The 21789-nt window shown below is 41.4% G+C and overlaps 1 long non-coding RNA gene across 1 annotated transcript in view; it reads right to left on the reverse strand.

Moving 5' to 3' along the window:
- LOC126456515 (uncharacterized) overlaps positions 1–17230 on the reverse strand; it is an 845506-nt gene extending 828276 nt beyond the window's left edge. The window contains exon 1 of the long non-coding RNA XR_007585370.1: positions 17070–17230. This is a non-coding gene — a long non-coding RNA (uncharacterized LOC126456515). The remainder of the gene's footprint in view (positions 1–17069) is intronic.
- Between the last annotated feature and the right edge of the window lie 4559 nt (positions 17231–21789).

Consider the following 21789-nt stretch of genomic DNA (forward strand, 5'->3'; position numbering starts at 1 on the left):
TTGTTCCCAGCTGGGCAAAAGGTAGAACACTTTATTTTCCTTTTGGCTTGAGTATAGCCGTTTCAGATTCTGACCATTGCTTTTTAGGAATGTAAATTTACGGTTTACCAGAAATCAACTCTGATGAAGATACCCCTAGTAGGTCTCGAAACCTAGGTCAGCGTACCTACCAGTTACGTGCTGTAAAACCCTATGCTGAAAATAGTATATGGCTGCTGAGTAACAGCCATGTTTAAAACTGTAAGTAATATAAAAGCATTAACATTAACGACAGCATGGATTGTGTTTAAACAATAGATTAACTATGTATTACATATTTTAATTCTATGTACGATTTTGCTTTTGGTGTCATACTATCGTTGATACAGATATTTTTATATTAGTTTTAGGGCCTGATGATATGAAGTGTATCGTCGAAACCGGTTGCCATATTACATATGTACGTGGGTGTAACCATCATGTTGTACTCTGTGTCAGAACTCATAAGCTCACAGTCGTCTGCAGTAAAACTTAATCACGGTACAAACAATGTAATGTGAAAATAAAAAGGAGTACCTATATACAATGAAGCCCCGTTACAGAACCAATCATGTACATACTTGCAACGCTAAAACATTGGAAACCGATATACATATATATATATATATATATATATATGTTATATATTACTATATATATTATATTATTATAAATATATATTAAAATACATTATTAATGACATCATGCAAACTAATATCTACTAATCGTGGTCATGATCGTGCACACGACATAATTACAAACATTATCTAGCGGTATGAAGTACATACATCTGTGCAAGTGGTTTTTGTTGCAACCTGCAATAAAAATGAAAATACTGGTTACGACACAGACAAGTTGTACAATGTATGTATCTCATACCGCTAAATTATGGTTGTAATTATGTTGTGCGCACGATAATGACCAAGAGTAGTAGATAGGCCTATTTACATGTGTGATGGAATAAACCACGTATTTTTAATTATGTGGTTTACTGTTATATATATTGGTTTCCATTGATTTAGCCTTGCAAGGACGTTTGGTTCTGTAATCGGTCTTAATTGTATATAGGTATTCTTTTCTATTTTCTCATTACATGTTCGTACAGTGATTCAGTTTGAGTTTTACTGTAGGTGATGATGTGCATGGCAGTGCTGACATAGAGTACAGCATGCTGATTACTATAAATAATTACAATATTTTACAATACATTAATTACGGTTGTATATGGATCATTTGTAAACAACAGAATAACAGTGTGTTTCATATTTTATTTCTGTATACCATTTTGCTTTTGATATCATGCTGTTATTAAAGTAACTGGTTTATATTAATTTTTGGGCCCTGTGATGACGAAGTATATCACCGAAACTGGTTGCCAATAAACTGATAATGAAATTACAGCTGAGAGCAGTGTTAAAAACTGTAACATAACTTCAGCGGCTCCCATGGCCAATGCCATTTTGAATAAAATACTTTTTGGTACAAAGTCGCGTCATCATAAAATACTGAAGCAACTAAATTACATATGTTTCCACCGACTTGGCAGCGTTCGTCTTCATCGCGGTTCAGTTAACTGCCTTGAAGAGGATCGCTGCCACATCTGTCGAAACGCCGGCAATTTAGGTGCTTTATTGTTTATAGTGATGCGGCCTAATACCCAAAATTATTTTATTCAAATACCCCGACTAGGTTCGTCTATCATTTGGAATGAGGGTACTTAGCGACTTCGTACCGACTGTACATGTACATTCAAACGACTTCGATTTTTTTTCTCGTTGACCAACGACTACTGAAAGGAAAGAATTTTATTCATTACAACATCTTCGCTATTCTTGAAGCAAAAATCCTGCATCAAGCATGACGTTTTCATTTACTACGCCTTTACTGTTAACTGTATTCACAACACGTTTTACAAACACGACCCACATATGCCACTGAAAGGCCCAAAGTCTTGAGTTGTTCAGTGTCCAGAGTGTGGCCTTCAGCCGAGCTTTTAAGAGAAATATTTGTAAGACAAGGCCTTCAGCCGTCTTAAATTAACATTTTGAAAATTATGTGATTAAAACTAAGTTTTTTAAAAAAATTTGCTCTATATGAAATTCTTGTTATCCAGGCCCTAAGTCCTGCGTTGTTCAATGTCTTGTGTGTGGCCTTTAGCCAAGTATTTACGTGAAATACTTTTTTTAAGTAAGGCTTTCAGCCACGTGTACTCTTTAAAGCAATTTTTATAACTTTTGTTCAGGCCTTCAGCCCTTCTTGTTTTTGGCGTGGTTTTGGGCCTTCAGCCCAGGAAGTATCGCAAGTTTTCTTAACTAGGCCTTCAGCTGTATTGTTTCAATTTTATCCTTTTAAGGCAACGTGTAATTAAGTGGTTCTTAGGAAGATAAAAGTTTGTGTGTTTTGTGCAACTAACCACAACCATAACCTGATCCGCTCTGTCCTGCAAAACCAGATTCAACTGGTAGCAAAGCGTGGTTACGATCTACGGACCTCTAGGCTATGGGCCCAGCACGCTTCCACATTTCTTTTTTTTTTTTTAATTACCGCACGTGCACGCCGCCAGCGGTCCCCCAGCCTGAGATCGCGTCGCGGAGATTTCCGCGCTGCTCTGCCCCAACCGACCGACTGCCACCCACACCACCACACGGAAATATAGCGGTCACACCAAAGATGGTACAGCGGTACTAGTACCGATAAACGCTGCTGCTGCCACTGACGGACGCAAGTCAGCAACTCGTTATGGTAGTAACTCAGGGAGAAATAAGACACCACTCGATTGTGACAAAATGCCAAAGAAGAAACGGCATCAACGAGAGCAGGTCACGGCTCAGAAAGTATCTGTAAAATAATACAATTGTACGACACGTAGATTAGGAGGTATCACGTCATAAACATTGAGATGAGTGAAAAAATTTGGTTTTGCTTTTCTCATTAGTCTACGGGTACATAACGCGAAACTAACAGAAACAACACAGTTAGGGTTTTGCATCTTCAAATGTAAACGTTTCATGCTTCGTATCAACACATATTTAACGCATTAACTCATTTGAAGGTGTTGGAGGTAATAACTCGTGTTTCTACCGATGGCAGACATTCTAGTTCCCTTGTTACATACACTGCCGGAAAAAATAGTACACTCTGGAAAGACGTCGTCGATTTTGATCGGATGAGAGCATATGTTACCTGGGGGATAGTAGGTACACTGATAATGGTTTCAGCGTTGTCTGTCAACACGTAGCGTAGTAGTATAACTACTAGAGCTCCATGTGTGTCTAATAGGGCATGGTCATATCCAGAAGGCTCAGGGTGGCGCAATCGAGTGAAGCAAGCAGGCATCCATCCCACGGAGATCCACTCACGCTTCCTGCAACAGACTGAACGAGTTTGAAAGCGGTCAAATTGTGGCCATCCGAATGGTTGTGGGGTCCTTTCGGAAACTGCCATACAAGTTGGATGTGCAGCATCACTTATCCAACGATGTCGGTATCGGAGGTCACGTGACATTCTCACGCCAGTAGACGAGAATTTGGACGTCCGCGCAGCACAGATGCTCGCCAGGGTCGTCGTATTACAAGGGCACTGGTAGTCACTCGCTACCCAGCATAGATATGAGGGCATTGAACCCAGACGTGTCAACACGAAATGTTGTGAACTGGTAACTAACAGTGGGACCACGGGCATGCACATCTCTAGCCTGTCATCCACTCACACGCCACAACATTGACGTGCAGTGATCGACTGGTGCCGTCAAAGGACCATTTGGAAGACTGAATGGCGCGCTTTGGTCTTCTGCGATGAAAGCAGGTACTGTCTGCATGCAAGTAATAGCCATTTCCTCGTACGGCGTAGACCTGGTGTCCGCTCTCTCGTAGAGTGAGTTCGTCCAAGACTTACTGGCCCTACTCTACGTCTTATGGTCTGGGGTGCGATAAGCTACAACTCTCCTTTACATTGGTGTTTCTGGAGGGGATGCTAACAGGGCTCGGTTACATGCATAATGTTGTCAGACCCATTATTTTGCCGTTCTTGCAACTATCGTTTCAACAGTCTTGCAATCTGTAAGACGTGCAGCAACTTCCCTAGCCAGGACGATCTCTGGACTTGTCTCCACTTGAGAACGTGTGGAATATAATGGGACGAGAAGTGAATCTTGCAACTCGTCAAGCAACAACTCTTACAGAACTACGTGAACAGGTCGATCAGACGTGGCATAACGTATCGCAGGACAGTATTCGCTATCTATACGATCGACTGCATGCCCGAGTCAGCACCTGCCTTGCCACCTGTCGAGACTACACTAAGTACTAATATGGGTGTTTCGGCATATGTCGGTACCCGCTACCTCAAACCACTTGAGCAGTTGAAGGGCTTATTTTAGTAGTGGTACAAGTCCAGTTTTGTTCATTGTGAAATACAGAGTCCTAAAGCTGAATGAGCGCTGAAAAATCTGCAGTTGAGATACCAGAAATATTCAAGCATATGGCTTCTTGCTAGAGTTGAACCTTTCTTTCTGTTTGGATCATTAATTTCAGAAGCATTATGGGCAGAAAAGTGGAGGTAATGGACTTAGACCACTATTGAAATAAGCCCTTCAGTTAATCTGTAAAGGAAATCGTTTCATGTACTCCATACGCACTGTTGCAGTAACAAATTTTGAGTTTCTTTTTCTGTAAATGTTTTGGAGATTCATGTGGATGGAGATTGCACAAGTCAGATTCCTCTTTTATTGAACATGTGCCGAAGTAAGTTGATAGACACAGTATCACTGACGTGCTACATATAATCAACAAAGGGAGAAATCTTAACTTATTCGGAGCACTTCTGGTAAATAAGCACTTAGCTCAACGCCCGCACCTGTCCCTAAATGACAGTTTTAGCTGAGTGCACCTCTCTTAAACTTGACAGTCGCATTCAATCAGCAACACACTCCGAGACCTCAATCGCAAATTGTCATTAAACTTTACTTTGATTTTTCTTGCATCCTTTAGTACTACACTCATACAACTTCATAATTTAATATTGTGTGTTTCCGGTAGGTACGGTGTTTGATGCTTTCCGTCTTGCAAACTGTCATGTAACATCGTCACTTGATTTGACATTTTAAACCTAATTTCGAGTTTTATTCCCTGTGTGTCGATAGTATACTTGGTTTTAATGTCTGGTTTCGAACTCACTATTATTATTAGAAGATGTTGGTCAACTGTTTCCTGGCAATGGACCAATAAGCCGAAACTGATGCAGATAAACGAATATCGGTAGAACAAACCAGCAAACAGCAAGTTACCGTCCATTCGGAATGTGGGTGCAGTCAAACGACTGCGCATTGATAATGGCAAGGCACTAGCTGAAATCTAGATTTTCCTGAAAAAAAGGACGACTGATTGCTGTGCTATACCATTTGAGAATTGGTTGTTTTTCGATGTTAAGTACAGGGTACGTAAAATAATAATATGCTTCCGACATCGTCAGTGTGTGGGAGTTCTGTAGTATTATGAATACTGAAAAAATTTTCAGCCACCAAGATCACAAAAATCATTTATCCATATAGATTACGGCTTTTGATAGTTCACTGTTGCCATATTTGGATCTATTTTTGCATCATTACTCAATCTTCTTCTTCAGTCCAATAATTGGTGCTATACAATGTATTCCATGTTGTTATCGTGAACTATACTAGAAGTCACCATGTCAGTTGTAAGACAACAGCTGTGAACACACATGTTACAGCGCCGATTACAATTGCTCCCTCACATTCATGAGAAATCTTAACTTACTAGAAGCACTTGAGATAAAACAACATTTAACTCAACACCCGTACTTGTTTCTAAATCATCATCTTCAACTGAGCACATCCCTCTTAAGCTTCATATGACCCATGTGAGTACATGTAACTGGCCCAATAACGTGAGTGTACATAGCTGTTATTTCAAAACTGTCATGCAAACTTCTAGTACCACTCACAATATCAACATGGACATACACGGTGCTTATAATTCAAGTTAAACTTTAAAAATACTGTAGAAAGAACACCACTGATCAGAATGACGTCAAATTGCAACGGAATATTATCGGAGAAGGCGGAAAACGTATGGCATAAGAAGAAAAATAGCTCAAGATTTTAAACATGGCTGCAGCACCAACTGTTAAAATTCTTCACAATAAAGGATGGCAGCCAAAAACAGTTGCAGGATAGAATTTTTTTTTTATTAAAATTCTTGACCAAGGTTTCGGTACATATAAATATAACTTCATCAGAAGTAAAACTTCCTGAATAGAAAGACACATTCATTAGAAAAGCCATATCAACGAAAGTGAGAAACAGAAGCTTAAATAACGGTGAAATTGCTAAAGTAATACAGGCACACAATCTTTAGTACTTACTAAAATTACATCATGCACTTGAGAATAATAAAACAATTATGCCAAAAGGCGTCGTCGGTAATTAAAATATCATCTCCATTTGTACAACATGTGTAATGGGCACAGGATCAAAGCGAACAGTTTAACAATGTTACTTCGCCTATGAACTGTTGAGACACGAGTGTGAAGGCACTAAGGCGGATTGTTTCGCCGAGAGGGCACTTGCATGTGCCAGACTCGCGCATATTACAATCCATAAATACATATATAAGCGCATCAAAATTATTAAAGGTTGTGTTAATTCAAACTTTGTCTTAATAAATAAAGCGTATCACGCCAATTAAAGACATTTATGTAAACTAGAAATATAGAACCAAATTTACCTGTGTCCTAGTGTCAAACGGATAAAGCTTGCGCTTGGAACATCTAACGAGAGAGGGCACTACTGTAATGCGCGAGAGTCTCGCGTAACGTAGGCAGTGAAATACATACTAGCGAAACAACCAAAATGTTATAATAAAACGAAACCATCTGTCTGTATGAATAAAACATAGTAGTCATTTAACCACACATACACATTGAAATTCATAATTAACAAACATCACAATATGTAGATCCCAACAAGACAGGAAAAGCGCATTTCACCGGCATCAACAAGCAAGAAAATAACTCCTAGTCAGCCAGGCTATATTACATTAAGGCAATGAGGGGTTTGAAACTGTCTAAAAAATTTTTGTTTCGAAGCTGCACCTGTTCATTAAGAACAAAACCATCTTTTAGAGACAGATGCTTGAAAATCTCTAATTCTTCGAGCAAGTCTAGTTTGTCACCTTTATCAGCTTCATGAAGCAGCTCTACGTCGTCCAGTTCACTTGGCGTGTGCTGTAAGAGCCATAGATGGAATTATAGGTGAAATTATATACGTTTTCCCCATTTTTACCTAACCTGTGTTCTTTATACCCAACTTTAATGGGTCTACCTGTCTGCCCTATGTAATAGTTTGGGCAGTCGTTACAAGTAATTTTGTATACACCGGACTTAGTGCTGAGTTCTTCTCGTGCTCCAATATTATGAATTACTCTACGTTTGAGGCTATTATTTACGGAAAAAGCAACTCTATAACCGTATTGTTTCTGTAAAAGTCTTTTAATCTTATATGAAACGTTCCCTAAAAATGGAATAGAAATAAAGTTATTACTCTAAAAAAAAAAACTATGAGAGTAATAACTTTATTTCTATTCCATTTTTAGGGAACGTTTCATATAAGATTAAAAGACTTTTACAGAAACAATACGGTTATAGAGTTGCTTTTTCCGTAAATAATAGCCTCAAACGTAGAGTAATTCATAATATTGGAGCACGAGAAGAACTCAGCACTAAGTCCGGTGTATACAAAATTACTTGTAACGACTGCCCAAACTATTACATAGGGCAGACAGGTAGACCCATTAAAGTTAGGTATAAAGAACACAGGTTAGGTAAAAATGGGGAAAACGTATATAATTCCACCTATAATTCCATCTATGGCTCTTACAGCACACGCCAAGTGAACTGGACGACGTAGAGCTGCTTCATGAAGCTGATAAAGGTGACAAACTAGACTTGCTCGAAGAATTAGAGATTTTCAAGCATCTGTCTCTAAAAGATGGTTTTGTTCTTAATGAACAGGTGCAGCTTCGAAACAAAAATTTTTTAGACAGTTTCAAACCCCTCATTGCCTTAATGTAATATAGCCTGGCTGACTAGGAGTTATTTTCTTGCTTGTTGATGCCGGTGAAATGCGCTTTTCCTGTCTTGTTGGGATCCACATATTGTGATGTTTGTTAATTATGAATTTCAATGTGTATGTGTGGTTAAATGACTACTATGTTTTATTCATACAGACAGATGGTTTCGTTTTATTATAACATTTTGGTTGTTTCGCTAGTATGTATTTCACTGCCTACGTTACGCGAGACTCTTGCGCATTACAGTAGTGCCCTCTCTCGTTAGATGTTCCAAGCGCAAGCTTTATCCGTTTGACACTAGGACACAGGTAAATTTGGTTCTATATTTCTAGTTTACATAAATGTCTTTAATTGGCGTGATACGCTTTATTTATTAAGACAAAGTTTGAATTAACACAACCTTTAATAATTTTGATGCGCTTATATATGTATTTATGGATTGTAATATGCGCGAGTCTGGCACATGCAAGTGCCCTCTCTCGGCGAAACAATCCGCCTTAGTGCCTTCACACTCGTGTCTCAACAGTTCATAGGCGAAGTAACATTGTTAAACTGTTCGCTTTGATCCTGTGCCCATTACACATGTTGTACAAATGGAGATGATATTTTAATTACCGACGACGCCTTTTGGCATAATTGTTTTATTATTCTCAAGTGCATGATGTAATTTTAATAAGTACTAAAGATTGTGTGCCTGTATTACTTTAGCAATTTCACCGTTATTTAAGCTTCTGTTTCTCACTTTCGTTGATGTGGCTTTTCTAATGAATGAGTATTTCTATTCAGGAAGTTTTACTTCTGATGAAGTTATATTTATATGTACCGAAACCTTGGTCAAGAATTTTAATAAAAAAAAAAATTCTATCCTGCAACTGTTTTTGGCTGCCATCCTTTATTGTGAAGAAAAATAGCGTAAAAGTTGATCAATAGATGGCGAGGTATGTGTCAGAATACGAAAATGAAAACACCTGTCACGCATTGAAGACGGTGAAAACACACTGGGTACACGGCGTTTCCTCCTTTCGCGTCTGCGACGTTCGCCATGACGGTCTCAATGCAGTATCGCGCTCTGCTTGTAAAGCTGTAATAGAAGAATGGTGATTGTGAACACGCCGCTCTGCAGGAGTTCCGGACACCGAAGGGTTTGAAAAAAAGCATCGGTCCGATGACAGCCGTGGCTCTGGAGAAAATGATTTGGAAATTGAGATGGGTTCTTTTGGTATGCAACCTGGTAGAGGGAGGAAATGAACTGATTCGACGTCAGTGGAAGCAGTGGCGACAGCAGTGCAGGAGGAGACGAGTGGTGGTGTGCAAACGTGTAGTGCACGGAGAATTGCCCGAACACTGGACATACCCGTGCGCACGACGGGTAAAATCCTACCAAACATCCTTCTTTGCCGGCCACGGTGGCCGAGCGGTTATAGGCGCTTCAGTCCGGAACCGCGCGACTGCTACGGTCGCAGGTTCGAATCTTGCCTCGGGCATGGATGTGTGTGATGTCCTTAGGTTAGTTAGGTTTAAGTAGTTCTAGGGGATTGATGACCTCAGATGTTAAGTCCCATAGTGCTCAGAGCCATTTGGACCATCTTTCTTTGCTATCCATTCAAAATTACCCATGTGCAAGAGTTGCTTCCTGTTGACCAGCCAGCAAGAAAGACCTTTGCTGTAGAATTTCTTGCTAGCATTGAAATGGACACTGGTTGATCTTGGAAGATTTTGTGGTCGAAGCTCACTTCCATCTCATAGGATATGTCAATACACCGAATTGTTGAATATGGTAAACGGAAAATCCACACGCAGATCAACCAGTACCACTTCATCCCGAAAAGGTCACTGTGTGGTGCGGGTTTACGACATCTTTTATCATGGGGCCATATTTTTTCGAAGAGACAGGTGTTTTTGGTGCTGTTACCTGTACCGTCGTTGGTAAGCACTACGAGTCTCTTTTGCGTAACCACGTCATTCCAGCTCTCCAACAGCGTGAGTGTGTGGATGAGATCATTTTTATGCAAGATGGCGCACCTCCGCACGTTGCAAATCCAGTTAAGCAGCTGCTGAAGGGCCATTTCGACAACGCTAGAATTATCAGCCGCCATTTCCTTACAGCCTGGCCGTCCCGATCACCTGATCTTAATCCGTGTCACATCTGGCTGTGGGGATATCTGAAATTTATTGTATTAACTGCATTTAAGGCACGCACTGCGCAACGCGTTCTGAACGTGAACCCGGAAACACGTCGCTCAGTTGTGGAACATGCTGTTTCTAGATCTCAACCTGTTGCAGAAAACGGTGGACAGCATACCGAACGTGTTTTGCTCCATTCACGCGGAAATTAATAATCCGATTTGATTTTGACTGATGCTTTTTATGCCGTTTATGGCCTCAGGACAATTAAAAACCGATTTTTCCCATACAATGTGATATGACCTCGCCGTGGTGGATGGGCTTACGTAACTAAAGTATCACACCTGTACACCGATGCACAATAAGTATTCAGTGTTCCGATTGTTTAAGGTCGAACGTGCACCTTAAGCACTGTTGTATGATTAATTTGTTATTTGTCGTGGACCACTATTAAATTTTAAGGTTTAACTTTAATTATAATCACCCTGTATATTGTATAGCACAACTTTTTGTAATGAAGGACAGAATTGTGTAATGATGTAAACATAGATCTGAAGACGGCAACAGAGAATGCCGAAACCGGTAATCTATATGAATAAATGATTTCAGCGATATTGGCAGTTGAAAATTTATTCAGGTATTACAGGTAAAATAAAACTAACCCAGAAAATAATTCACGCATCTTTCAGATAGCCAACTCAACTTATAACTTCCACACCAACGGGACTTATGTAAGTTGGATTTCCTATCTTACAGTCATGAAATGTTTTCTCGGGCAATTTTATTTTGTTCACCCTGTATTTGGAGACATATTCAGCATATGTAACAGTCATATCTATGAATTATACTGGCTGAATTAAAATGATTGGCCGAAGAGAATGATAGCACCTCTTACGGTTCCCAGAGTGTTCGACTGGAAAGCGTAATAAGAGATACATGTCAGCTCTATATCCAAATGTACACTACAAACCTGTAACGGCAAGTCATTCATGACAACTAACACAACCTATCAGACATCAATTGAGATTTCACAAATTGCCACAGATAATCTTCAGGCACGAAACATAACGTATTAGGGCAAAATTCAAAGGCAACAGATCTTCAAACCCAGTATCATAGTGAATGAACAAACTGACAGTGAACGTAACAGACTGCTTTAGATGTTCTCTCAATACAACAGCCTTAGAAGAAGAAAATGAACACGTAAATAAATTAATGCTCTTTTTTCAATAACTTCCGCACTCCCCTCAACATTACCTCACTCTAACCCCTTCCCCCCCCCCCCCGTATCTCACCCTCCCTTCCACTACACCCCTCCTCATATCATACCAACTGTCACTTCTCCATCTCTGAGAGTTTGACCTGAACAGTGACACGTTATTTCAGCTACACATCCATAACAGCAAACGGACGTGCAGAAATGTAGTATTGGTCTCTGAATTAGAAATAATAGCTGGTTTTCAGAATTCAACAAAAACTGAAGAATTTCCGTTTTGCCAGTGGTTCCTCTAAGAAAGCACAAACAATGAAAATGCTGTAAAATGCTTTTTTTCTGAAAGTACTTCTACCTTTGTTACCTTGAGGTGTCCTTAATTGTCGCTACGTTAAGAAAATATTAATTCTAAATAAGAGATTATTGCTACCGAAGAAAGAGTTAACCAACGCCACATCAACACAGTGTTAATATTTTCTCTTTCTTTATCTTTTACTTTTTACTATCTATTATATCCTTGTAATAGATTACAATATCAATTACATCAGGAAGCTGTTTCCTTCCGGTGTACTTCATATTGTGCACGATCTTTCTCCAGTTGTCTGAAGTCTGTCTCCTTACCTTTTGTAGTTCCGTGTAGTTTTTCTTCTATTTTTTCTCTTGACAGTTCAAATAGCTATTAGAAATTTTGTATATACATCAAAAAACGTTTTGCATCGCCCCGGTTCCCAGAACTCCTGAACGTAGTCGTTGACTGCCGACATTGTATCACAGACACAGTCCCTTTGACTGTTCAGAGATGTCACTACACCAGCCCAAAGATGTAAACAACCATGCATGAGCAGCGCCTATTAGACGGAGGGGGTCCGACAGCCGATTAGTTCCAATCATTCCACCAGGAAGGAGGTACACGGCTCGTGTTGTCCGTAGTTCAACCATGCCTGGACGGTCAATACCGCGGTTCGATCGCGTCCGCATTGTTGCTTTGCGCAAGGAAGGGCTCTCTACAAGGAAAGTGTCCAGGGGTCTCGGAGTGAACCAAAGCGATGTTGCTCGGACATAGAGGAGATACAGAGAGAGAGGAACTGTCGATGGCATGCCTCGCTGAGGCCGCCCAAGGGCTACTATTGCAGTGGATGACCGCTACCTACGGATTATGGCTCGCAGGAACCCTAACAGCAACGCCAACATGTTGAATAATGCCTTTCGTGCAGCCGCAGGACGTCGTGTTACGACTTAAACTGTGCGCAATAGGCTGCATGATGCGCAACTTCACTCCAGACTTCCATGACGAGGTCCATCTTTGCAACCACGACATCATGCAGCGCGGTACACATGGGGCCAACAACATGCCGAATGGACCGCTCACCTTCTCTACACCGATGAGTGTCGCATATGCCTTCAGCCATACAATCTTAGGAGACATGTTTGGAGGCAACCCAGTCAGTCCGAACGCCTTAGACACACTGTCCAGGTTCCCTGATGTTTTGGGGTGGCATTATGTGGAGCCGACGTACGCCTCTGGTGGTCATGGAAGGCGCCGTAACGGCTGTACGGTATGTGAATGCCATCCTCCGACCTATAGTGCAGCTATATCGGCAGCTTATTGGAAAGGCATTCTTCTTCCTGGACGACAATTCGGGCCCCCACTGTGCACATCTTGTGAATGACTTCCTTCAGGATAACGACAGCGCTCGACTTGAGTGGCCAGCATGTTCACCAAATGAACGCTATCTAACATGCCTGGTATAGATAGAAAAGGGCTGTTTATGGACGACGTGACCCACCAGCCACTCTGAGGGATCTACGCCGAATCGCCGTTGATGAGTGGGACAATCTGGATGAACAGTGCCTTGATCAACTTGTGGATAGTATGCCACAAAGAATACAAGCATGCATCAATGCAAGAGGACGTGCTGCTGGATGTTAGAGGTGCCGGTGTGTACAGCAGTCTGTACAACCACTCCTGAACGTCTCGCTGTATGGTGGTACAACATGCAATGCGTGATTTTCATGAGCAATAAAGGGACGGAAAGGATGTTTATGTTGATCTCTATTCAAATTTTCAAACTCTTGGAACCGTGGTGAAGCAAAACATTTTTTGATGTGTGTATTTTTGACAACGTGATTACTTTCGAAATAAAAACAGAAAACATTTAGTATCACGTATCTGCTATCCGAAAGGAAGGATCGAAAAATTATAAAGCAGATATATTTTTTTCAGTAATGGAACTAGAAGTTGATGGATATCAGGGAAAGACATCCTTTAAATTTACAGATGGTGTAGAACACAGTTCCTTAGTGGTTATTCTAAGAAATCATACCAATTCTAAAATAAGGAGAAAATTGGTACGCTTTTGTAGGCCTCTGCGGCAGTACAGATTTGAATGATATCCTTTTGGGGTTCATCCTGATTCATTCCGTAAACTAAACAAGTGTGTAAATAGTTCATAGCCCAAAGGAGAAACAGCGCGAGTCAGTCGAAACGCCGTTAGTCTTTTACAGATCCAGTTCTTCACAGAATGACGTGACCATTCGAATTTCACTCAGAAAGAACGGAATTGATTGTAGAGATCCAATGAGTTCTCTGCAGTTTAAATATATCACTGTTCACCATGTGTATGATACTCACTCAGCACTCGGCGTGCTGAAGATTAAAACCATGGTTTAGTGGGAGTCCTGTATAAAGAATTCAAATTTATTTGTACTATACGACTGGGCAGGTTCTACCTTAGAGGACTTATACCCACTGATACCAAGGATCTTAAGTGTTCTGACAAAAATGTCTCCAGCACGAATAAAACTGGTCTGCGAGTAGACGTTTATGTGATACTTGGAGGTATTGGTATCTGAGAGCATACAAGGTCTGTTCTAAGGAAGGAATATAAACATTTATCGCCTATGGCGAAGCCGTTAGAGCAAACCATAATCTCAGTTTGGGGTCTAAAACTAACCACTTGTGACGTAGCAACAAACTTTAATATTTTAGGGAATATCTTACAGCCCTGATGGAACTAACCAATGGACGTTCTATACTTTGCTTTAGCATGTGTCTTCCAAAATCTGCTGTTAGTTCACCCATTTTTGACGTCTTTCGTCATTGTAAAAGACATTACATTTACGTCAATGACTGTAACACTTTCTTTATTTCAATTTATTGCAATTTCGGCCTTAGACCATTATCAAGTGCAGATGTTTGTGGCTTTAAGCCATGTCAACATAAAATGAGCTGACGCATTTGTATGTCGTTGTCATTACTACTGAATACATTCGTGACGCTGTTACATATTGTGAGCACACATATCCATATGTCGTAAAATAACATAGTCTGTAGACACTCATGTTCGTTAGACGATCACTAGTCACTTATGCGCTCATAATAGGTGTGAGTAGTATAGACAGATACCACTCATGATGAAACATGAAATAGAGGAATCAGATGGAAAAGGAAATGTGGGATGGGGAAGTAGTGACTATTAGCCACACGGGGCGCCACGGAAATGTAAGGGCGAAAGCTGAAAATTTGTGCCAAACGGAGACCAGTATTTACAATACCTCATGAGTGGTTGCCTTAATCACGTAATTTTAAAATTCATTTTGTTCGTTTTCGTTCGTCGCATTTGATCAGGGCAGACGTCATGTGCCACCCCCTGAAGTTCACCGTTGAGTCCTTTACTCAGCTTTTTCAGCTTTTTATTGCGGAGGGGAGCCATCCCTCTGATTGAACAAGGTGAGCTACCGAGGCGGGAACCAATGCGGCTATCCAGACACAGACACAGACACAGACACAGACACAGACCCTAACTTACAGCACGATGCAGTGCAGTGTAGGATAAGTTGGAAATTTCGGTAGGGCAGGAACCGCGACGACATGATCAAAATGGTTAAGACAAATGCTCATGAGAAGCGGTAAATCCAGGTTCGAGTCCCCCTCCAGCACAAATTTTCAACTTTCGTCATTGCACTTCGACAGTGCCATGTACAGCTGAAAGATACTTCTTCCCCACCCAACCCTTCCATTTCCTTCCAAATCCTCAGTTTGCTATACGATGAAATGGAATGAATAGGGGAACACAAAACACCCAGTCCCGAGAGAATAAAATCTCTGACCCCTGTGAGAATCAATCCCAGAATCACAGAACACTATTGTGGTTTAGAGACTGCCACGATAGCCACATTTCTTTTTTCCCCATTTCTTTCTTTCTGATATTTCGTCAGCAGTTCTGTGCGGTTGTCGCATTACACACCTCTCACAAGGGAACCTCCCCATCGCACCCCCCTCAGATTTAGTTATAAGTTGGCACAGTGGAAAGGCCTTGAAAAACTGAACACAGATCAATCGAGAAAACAGGAAGAAGTTGTTTGGAACTATGAAAAAATAAGCAAAATATACAAACTGAGTAGTCCATGTGTAAGACAGGCAACATCAAGGATAGTGTAAGATCAGGAGCGCCGTGGGCTCGTGGTCAGCGTGAGCAGCTGCGGAACGAGAGGTCCTTGGTTCAAGTCTTCCATCGAGTGAAAAGTTTATTTTCTTTATTTTCGAAAGTTATGATCTGTCCGTTCGTTCATTGACGTCTCTGTTCACCGTAATAAGTTTTGTGTGTGTTTTGCGACCGCACCGCAAAACCGTGCGAATAGTAGACGAAAGGACGTGCCTCTCCAATGTGAACCGAAAACATTTGATCGCAAAGTCACAGGTCAACCGATTCCTCCACAGGAAAACACGTCTGATATATTCTATACGACACTGGTGACGGCATGTGCGTCACATGACAGGAATATGTTGTCGGCCCACCTAACTTGTAGACTTGGCGAATGGGTAAAAAGATTCTTCTACCTTGCCCGATTTAGGTTTTCTTGTGGATGTGATAATCACTCCCAAAAAATTGATGAAAACATAAGAGTTTGTCACATAAGCTGCAACAAATGAATGCAACAGTTTCACAGTCGCACAGTTTTCCCTGTGCTCTGTCAAAACATATGTTTTTAACGTTTTCAGATTTTTCCTTGTGTAGACCGTCAAATCCTGCATACGTCCAAGCAAATCTGAACATGTCCTGGAATTTTGGAGAGCGAAGTTGATTATATAGAAAATTGAAGTCTTCACTCGAGGGAAGACTTGAACCATGGACCTCTCGTTCCGCAGCTGCTCACGCTAATCACGGGACCACGGCACTCCTAAGCTCACGCTGTCCTTGACGTTGCCTATCTTGCACATGGGCTACTCTGTTTGTATATTTTGCTTATTTTTTTCATAGTTCCACACAACTTCTTCCTGTTTTCTCGATTGATCTGTGTTCAGTTTTTCAAGGCCTATCCACTGTGCCAACTTATAACTAAATCTGAGGGGGGTGCGATGGGGAGGTTCCCTTGTCAGACACCACTGATGAGAACTTCTCTCAGTTCTATAGCAAAAGGTGCCAAGTCTCCTGACAGAACGCGCTGAACTGTCTTCACCGCTACGACTAGACCACGAGCTGTGGACGTGGGAACGTTGAGTCATGATGTAACTCGTTCGTCTTCCGTCGGTGTTTATAGAAATGACACGAACAAACTGCCAGTGAAACTCGGCGTCTGCAGCGGGCGAGCAGTGCTGCGGCCTGGTGGCTCGTGCAGGTACTCACGTCGTTGAGCAGCTCCCGGCGCAGCTCCGACTCGTCGAGGTCCGAATCGGCACCGTCGTGAGGTAGGACGCTGCCACGCTCAGAGCCAGGGGCGGAAGGCAGGCTGTCCGGGGGCGGCAGGCGGATGTCTGGCGGCGCGGGGGGCGGCGGCGGCAGCAGCGCCAGTGGAGGCGGCAGCGTCAACGCCAGTGAGTCCTCCCCGGCGGTGGAGGCGGCGCCATCTGGTGGCTGCGGCGGGGGCGGTGGGGGCGGCTGCGCGGGGCCGCGGCCGCGCAGCGACAGGGACCCCCACGACAGCCGCATCACCACCGTGCCTGCACCCAACAACACAAGCACGCCATCACCACCGTGCCTGCACCCAACAACACAAGCACACCACTTGGCCTGCGAACAACACAACCACATCATCACCACTGCACCAGCACCCAACAACACAAACACACCATCAGAATCACAGCTGCACCCAACAACCAATCACATCATCACTACTGCACTGCACACAACACAATCACGCCATCACCACCACACCTAGACCTAACACCACAACATCACCACCACACCTGCTCCCAACAGCACAACACCACCATCACCACCACACCTGCCCCCAACAACACAACGACACCTACGCCACTGCACCTGCACCCAACAACACAATCACATCATCACCACTGCGCCTGCATCCAACAACACAACCACACCATCACCACTGCAGCTGCACCCCCAACACAGCCACACCATCGACAATGCACCTGTACCAAGGAAGACAACTGCACCATCATCACAAAAACTCACAGAGGGGAACAGCCTGTGACGTCAGTCTGATATCGAAATTTGTGACTCATTCATGTGGGGAACACAACGAAAGCGGGCATAATTGTGAAAAAAAATCATTGGTCCTCACTTAATAAATGGTACTAAAATTTCAATTCCTGAATAATACGTTCCAATTCCACTCATAAGTGTGACAAAAATAATAATTCACAAAAGCTTGCATAAGCCACACCATTTCTCGTTCTCTATTTCGTCATATTATTTATTCCTGATGCGTTTTCTTCAAGTTTTATGCGTTCTCAGTGCAGGGAATGTCTGTGTAGTACATCAACAAGACTGTGGAATAATATTACTGGCACTAACGTTTGATTACTAGTGGTTTCAAAGGAGTAACTTTTACGAGAGTTGTGTGTAGATGTACTATTACAATCTGCAACACGCCTCGTTCCAGTAAAGTGTTTAAAAAGGTTAGAAACTGTCGTTTTTCCCGATGCCATACAGAATCTTGAAAATTAGTGCAGTAATACAGTGCCACATATCGTGGTGCAAATACTGTACAAGGAAGCTGAGCACGATGGCACCAACTATTCACACAAGCACAGTTTACGTCGGGCTATATTAAAAACAATATAACCAATATTTAGGCGTGTACAGTAGATCTAGAACTTCACAGAAGCGTGTGGAAGGAAACCCTCAAAGTCCTTACTAAAGTTACAGCTCTCTGACAAGCAAACGATGTCTCAAAACAACATTAGTTTCCACAACTGCTATTGAAATAGCAGCATGTGATGCTTGTTTTGTTTTTAACTGACTTAATGGAAGAAGCCTGGAGATACTGACAGGTTTCAGATAGATTATATAATGGTAAGAGAGAGATTTAGGAACCAGGTTTTAAATTGTAAGACATTTCCAGGGGCAGATGTGGACTCTGACCACAATCTATTGATTATGAACTGTAGATTAAAACTGAAGAAACTGCAAAAAGGTGGGAATTTAAGGAGATGGGACCTGGATAAACTGAATAAACCAGAGGTTGTACAGAGTTTCAGGGAGAGCATAAGTGAACAATTGACAGGAATGAGGGAAAGAAATACGGTAGAAGAAGAATGGTTAGCTTTGAGGGATGAAGTAGTGAAGGCAGCAGAGGATCAAACAGGTAAAAAGACGAGGGCTACTAGAAATCCTTGGGTAACAGAAGAAATATTGAATTTAATTGATGAAAGGAGAAAATATAAAAATGCAGTACATGAAGCAGGTAAAAAGGAATACAAACGTCTCAAAAATGAGATCGACAGCAAGTGCAAAATGGCTAAGCAGGGATGGCTAGAGGACAAATGTAAGGATGTAGAGGGTAAGATAGATACTGCCTACAGGAAAATTAAAGAGACCTTTGGAGATAAGAGAACCACTTGCATGAATATCAAGAGCTCAGATGGAAACCCAGTTCTAAGCAAAGAAGGGAAAGCAGAAAGGTGGAAGTATATAGGGTCTATACAAGGGTGATGTACTTGAGGACAATATTATGGAAATGGAAGAGGATGTAGATGAAGGTGAAATGGGAGATACGATACTGCGTGAAGAGTTTGACAGAGCACTGAAAGACCTGAGTCGAAACAAGACCCCCGGAGTAGACAACATGCCATTCGAACTACTGACGGCCTTGGGAGAGCCAGTCCAGACAAAACTCTACCATCTGGTGAGCAAGATGTATGAAACAGGCGAAATACCCTCAGACTTCAAGAAGAATATAATAATTCCAATCCCAAAGAAATCAGGTGTTGACAGATGTGAAAATTACCGAACTATCAGTTTAATAAGTCACAGCTGCAAAATACTAACGCGAATTCTTTACAGACGAATGGAGAAACTGGTAGAAGCCGACCTCGGGGAAGATCGATTTGGATTCCGCAGAGATGTTGGAACACGTGAGGCAATACTGACCCTACGAATTATCTTAGAAGCTAGATTAAGGAAGGGCAAACCTACGCTTCTAGCATTTGTAGACTTAGAGAAAGCTTTTGACAATGTTGAGTGGAATACTCTCTTTCAAATCCTAAAGGTGGCAGGGGTAAAGTACAGGGAGAGAAAGGCTATTTACAATTTGTACAGAAACCAGATGGCAGTTATAAGAGTCGAGGGACATGAAAGGGAAGCAGTGGTTGGGAAGGGAGTGAGACAGGGTTGTAGTCTCTCCCCGATGTTATTCAATCTGTATATTGAGCAAGCAGTGAAGGAAACAAGAGAAAAATTCGGAGTAGGTATTAAAATCCATGGAGAAGAAATAACAACTTTGAGGTTCGCCAATGACATTGTAATTCTGTCAGAGACAGTAAAGGACTTGTAAGAGCAGTTGAACGGAATGGATACTGTCTTGAAAAGAGGATATAAGATGAACGTCAACAAAAGCAAAACGAGGATAATGGAATGTAGTCGAATTAAGTCAGGTGATGCTGAGGGAATTAAATTAGGAAATGAGGCACTTAAAGCAGTAAAGGAGTTTTGCTATTTGGGGAGCAAAATAACTGATGATGGTTGAAGTAGAGAGGATATGAAATGGAGACTGGCAATGGCAAGGAAAGCGTTTCTGAAAAAGAGAAATTTGTTAACATCGAGTATAGATTTAAGTGTCAGGAAGTCATTTCTGAAAGTATTTGTACGGAGTGTAGCCATGTATGGAAGTGAAACATGGACGATAAATAGTTTAGACAAGAAGAGAATAGAAGCTTTCGAAATGTGGTGCTACGGAAGAATGCTGAAGGTTAGATGGGTAGATCACATAACTAATGGGGAAGTATTGAATAGGATTGGGGAGAAGAGAAGTTTGTGGCACAACTTGAACAGAAGAAGGGATCGGTTAGTAGGACATGTTCTGAGGCATCAAGGGATCACCAATTTAGTATTGGAGGGCAGTGTGGAGGGTAAAAATCGTAGGGGAAGACCAAGAGATGAATACACTAAGCAGATTCAGAAGGATGTAGGTTGCAGTAGGTACTGGGAGATGAAGAGGCTTGCACAGGATAGAGTAGCATGGAGAGCTGCATCAAACCAGTCTCAGGACTGAAGACCACAGCAGCAGTAATCTTGTCAGACGACAAACTCTATAGGGGCTATATTTTGACCCATAAGCTTACCCATATTGAAGGAAATCTATAACGGTACAATTATGCACCTGATATTACTACTACTCAATTTGAAAATCATGTTAGCCAAAGAAGACAACAGAGGAAAAGACTGCTTGAGAACAGAGAGGAATATGCATATGATTTGCACTAATTCACCCATATACGTTAAGGCCTTCTACAAACACTATCATAGCTTTGATTCAGCTTTTCTGTAACTTACATTGTGCGAGCTCTATGTACTTATTTCTCACAAACCACTGACGTTACTTATGTTTGGTATGCTACTAGTCAACTCCATAGTGAAACCTTCTGTGGAAGCAATTTTCATTTAATACAATACTAAGGCATCAACGCAAAACAAAAGTCCTAAAATATGATGCATTTTGTTTCACAGTTATTTGGAAAGCTGGAAAAATCGAACAAAAAATATATTACAGATTTTTCAGATATTTGTAATAATTGTATATCAGTCTTGTACAAAAATGCTGTAATTTTATTCTGATTTCTCAAAAAGAAAATTTGTACTCACTTTGATGAACAAAATTCAGTGTCATAAAATCAAAAACTTATAATGTCAATAACCGGGAAAACTTATGTATGTCTGCTTATAATATTTCTTAACAAATATGCCAAATTTAGTTACAGTGTCTTGAAAACACTGGAATTTATAGGGCTTTTTCAAAGTATTCCAATTTCACATTCGTCCCCCCCCCCCACCCTTGAGCCATCATGAAGGTGAGCAATCAGAACCAGTTACAGGATGCCTATTTAAAGGATTCCTGGGCTACATAAATTCGATTCTCATATTCCATGCACGAGGCTATTCG

The sequence above is a fragment of the Schistocerca serialis genome, chromosome 2, assembly GCF_023864345.2.
Source record: "Schistocerca serialis cubense isolate TAMUIC-IGC-003099 chromosome 2, iqSchSeri2.2, whole genome shotgun sequence".
NCBI lineage: Eukaryota > Metazoa > Arthropoda > Insecta > Orthoptera > Acrididae > Schistocerca > Schistocerca serialis.